Source organism: Amblyomma americanum, chromosome 1, assembly GCF_052857255.1.
Source record: "Amblyomma americanum isolate KBUSLIRL-KWMA chromosome 1, ASM5285725v1, whole genome shotgun sequence".
Taxonomy (NCBI): domain Eukaryota; kingdom Metazoa; phylum Arthropoda; class Arachnida; order Ixodida; family Ixodidae; genus Amblyomma; species Amblyomma americanum.
The window spans coordinates 225,928,626-225,933,186 of NC_135497.1; the positions used below are offsets into that span (position 1 = coordinate 225,928,626).

General features: G+C 48.0%; 1 pseudogene; it reads left to right on the forward strand.

The window, feature by feature from the left end:
• Positions 1-551: 551 nt before the first annotated feature.
• LOC144115932 (uncharacterized) lies at positions 552-3,535 on the forward strand (annotated as a pseudogene).
• Positions 3,536-4,561: the final 1,026 nt, after the last annotated feature.

Genomic DNA, 4,561 nt, shown 5'->3' on the forward strand with positions numbered 1-4,561 from the left:
TCAACTCTATATTCAGATAATTTGCCCAGATATTGAGCTTTTGCGACAACCAAATTTACGAAAGTCGGCGCGGTATACGATCGCTGCCGAGTATTCGCGAATATTCGGAAATTCTCGAATACCATTTCTCGAACAGGAATATGAACCGAATATGGAACATATTCGATTAGTATTCGAAATTTCGAATACAGTAGAACCCCGCTGTTACGTTCCTCACTGCTGCGTTTTCCCGGCTGTTACGTCGTTTTCGTCCGGTCCCGGCATAGCTCCCATAGGGTCCAAAGTATTGGGTACCCCGCTGTTACGTTGTACCTGTGAAAACGTTCCCGCTGGCACACCGAACCCGGCCGAGCAACGCGCGCCAACCGCCATTTTGATGAGTCTTGGCCAGGCTTGGCTACGGATTTGGCTACAAGATTATAGCCTCCGAGATCACCGACTTGCACGCGGTTGATAATCTCGGAGGCCATTAAAAGCCGCACGCGAGTTGGAGAGATTGCCACTAGATGGCCACTGCCTCGTCAGCCGAAGCGAGTAAAACCAAAGCCTCCTCGAATTTTTTAAGGCCTCCGCACTTTCCTCCTCGCACCCTTTGACGTCACCCCACCTTGACCGGTCGGGCGGTAGGGTGACCGGTCAAACAAGTTGGTGCACTACCGCCTAGGCTTGTCAGTACACACGTGCTGCGTGCAGTGTCCTGTCACGGCAGCTTGACTCTGAAGCTAAGCACGTGTTTCTTTTCGTAGCGTGGTCTGATTTCCTTCTGCAAACGTGTGTTGTGTGCTGCATATCTGCGTCGTGAAAGTGTCAGTGAAAGTTCCGGCAGTCCAGGATGGGCCGCTGTTGCGTGCCGAACTGCCGTGGAAATTGTGACGGCGGTCCGAAGGTCCGTGTCTTCTCATTCCCAAAAGACGACCAGAGGATAAAATGGAAGCAGGCCATCCGGCGTGATGATTTGGACATCGACACACTGCGGGATCCAAAGGTAATATAATGTTCCCATATGTCAATCACTGTTAATGTCAAATGATAATATACATTCGGATGCATTAAGCATACGGCATGCAACCAGTTCGATACACGGCGTGCTGCAGTTGATGACAGTTAACTGACATACAGCAGCACTTATAAGCAGCACCAATAGCAGTAATTAGCCAATCTGTGCTAGTAACAACAGCACTTACATCGCAAAAGAAAAAAAGAAAACAGGACGTAGAAAAATTTCATATACTCAAAGGGAACATTCCTCTTTTATGCAGGTGTGCGAGCTCCATTTTAAGCCCGAATACCTCCGGTCTACAACATCGTACACAGATGCTGATGGAAAGACAATAGAAGTTGCGATGAACCTCACCCGACTCACTCCTGACGCGGTACCTACGGTACTGCCAAATTGCGCATCATACTTGTCTAATTCTGCACCGATTCGCGAGGAGCCCGATGCAAAACGGAGACGACGCGAAGCAACTCGTCTGCAAGACGCCATCGAGATGTCACTTGCGACACATGAAGAAGAGGAGCGCAGGAACAAAGTCTCGTCGTATGGGCAACTTCTGTCTCTCCTTGAAGGTCTTCACGTCTCAGACTTCTGGGTGATGCGAAAAACTGACGCCGCCGTAGCATTCTTTCACGTCAACGAGAATTCAGCGCCCCCAGAAATCGAACGCTCCGTGGTAGTAAATAATTCGTTGAAGGTGTCAGCCTTTTGGAGAAAAGTTGAGCTGCGCGGTGGTGAAATGACAGTTCCCGACAGACTTGAAGACATGCGCAGTTTGGAATCCGTCCTCAAAAGTGTGCAGCAGTTCAAAGCACCCGACCGTTGCGAGAAAGACGAAAAACTGAAAGCCTGCTTTCAATTACTTTTTTCTCTTCTTGATGATCTTTCAAGTGATGACCTTCTGCCAGTGGAAAAGATGGAAACCCTAAGATCTCTAAAAGAACAGCTTCATCTGCTCAACAGAGAACGGACTGCATTTAGATATTCTTCAGAGCTTGTCATCTTGTCAAGCATATTTTTCACAATTTCCCCACATGCGTACAAATTTGTTCGCAGCTCTGGAAAATTGCTCTTGCCTCATCCCTGTACAATCACCAGACTCTGTAACAAATACAACGTTAGCCCTGCGGCAGAGCAAAGTGATCAGGGTTTTTTAAGTTATATAACAAAAAAAGCAAATCTTATGAAACCCCATGAGAGGACGGTAACACTTATGATGGATGAGATCCATATACAGCAATATTTTGAGTATAAGGGAGGTTCCCTCACGGGAACAGCATCCAACTCCTCTGAAGCTGCCAAAACTGCGCACGTATTTATGACGCAGTCGTTGCTTTCTGGACACAAATATGTGGCACATATCTTGCCAGTTTTCAGCATTGAGGCAAGTGACTTGCATGAAGTCCTCAAAAAGGTTATTTTAGGGCTTGAAAAAGCCGGTCTCAAGGTTATTGCGGTTGTAAGCGATAACAATTCTATAAACAGAAAAGTATTGTCATTATTTTCCAAGAAAAAAGCAATTGACATAGTGTATCCTCATCCGGCAGACAATGCACGGCCGTTGTTTTTTGCGGTGGATCCTGTGCACCTGTTAAAGTGCATTAGGAACAATTGGCTCAATCAAAAAAATCCAGATACATCTTTTCTTTATCCAGAGTTTAAAAGCACAGAATCAAAGCTTGACATAAAAAAAGCTTCGTTTCAGACGCTTCGAGACCTGTATACTTCAGAGCGACACAACCTGTCTAAATTTGCCTATGGACTAACATACAAGGCCTTGCACCCAACAAATATTGAGCGTCAAAATGTGAAACTTGCGCTCAAAGTAATCAATCCTTTTCTAGCACAAGCTCTGGAGACTCCCGGTACGAAACCCGGCTTTCCTTATGCCGCTGATACTGCGGAGTTCATTGATTTAATACACAGGTGGTGGTGCATCGTGAACACAAAAACACCATCAAAGGGCCGACACCTCAGAGATCCTTATCAGGAGCCTGTCAGAAACATGACTGGTGTGCAGCTGCAATTTCTTGGTGAATTTGTAGACTGGTTGTACACATGGAATGACCTGAAGATGAGTGGCAGCCGTTCTGGTTCACTGACTCCAGAAACTCATGCAGCACTCCGGCTGACATCATATGCGTTGATAGAACTCAGCAGGTACTGTCTCGAAGAGCTTAATTTTGAATATGTCTTGCTGGGGAAATTTCAAACAGATAGTTTGGAGAGCAGGTTTGGACGTTACCGCCGGCTTGCTGGATCCAATTATCATATTTCTGTTCAGCAAATATTTGAGTCGGAAACCAAACTGCGTCTTCAAGACTCACTGGTATTTCCAGATATGAAAGAACTCTCAGAGTCCAGCACCATCACATTTGAAGGCAGAAAATTGCAAGACCAATACCACATCACGGTTACATGGGATGACATCAATTCAAAGAAACAAAGTTTGCCCGCAATAATTTACATAGCTGGTTTCTGCGCCCACGCCGCCTTGAACAAACTTCCTTGCGAAGCTTGTGCAAGAAACCTGACTAGAGAGGACAGGGAAATTCCACCGGACGAGAACTGTCTAATTCAAGGGCTCACTAGAGGAGCGCTCATATTTCCGCAGCCTGTCGTTGTGAACGCTGTTCTGCACACAGAAATTGTGCTTGAAAAATTGACGACAAAAGAAAACGCCGCGCAGTTCCATTCCACACGCCATCAGAGAGAGCAGCTCCTTTGCTTACTGAAGCACTTGTTGAGTGATGACGAAGAGTTGGATGTTTGCTGCAACGGACATCACCCGGACAAAGTGATTTCCAACATTTTGTGGGCTGCCACGAACACCTACATGAAAAATTACGTCCAGATGAAGACGGACCTGCTAACGGCTAAGAAGGCCGCAGCTCAAGAGAGAAAATTAAAAAAGTTTAGATGTTTAGAGCTATGCGTGCCGCATGCACTGCGCGCGACGTCGGCAGATGCTTTCCCGCACTGCTCGGTCAAGGTGCGTGACGTCACGGAGCGAGTGCGCAGGCCTGAAAGTATTCTAGGAGGCTTTGGTAAAACCCGCGGGCCCGCAGCAATCCAGTCTTTCTTGTTTGTGCGGTTCAACCCATCCCAGTCGTCCGTGTCCTCCCGTCAACACCTACGCTGCCTACGCCTCGTCGGGCCTCGCTAACACCGCGAGCGATTTGTCGTCCTTTGATGGCGTCGCGCAAGCGCAAGGCGCTTTTCCTCGAGGAAAAGCTGGATGTTTTCAACGCAGTCGACAGGCAGCCAGCGCGGAAAACAGTCGACATCGCCAAGGATCTTGGTCTGCCACCCTCGAAGCGTGCCCAGATACAAGGGAATGCCGCACTCTTCGGCCCGAAAGGTAAGCAGGCTCGTGGCGCCAAGTATGGAAACCTCGACGAGCCGCTTCTTACTTGGTTTAAACAAGCTCGCGCTGCCGGTGTTAACTTCGACGGCAGCATTTTGCGCTAGAAGGCGATGGAAATAGCCGGCCGACTGGGCATCAGTGACTTTGCGGCGTCAAATGGCTGGATCGACCGTTTCCGGAAGAGGCACGGCATCCCG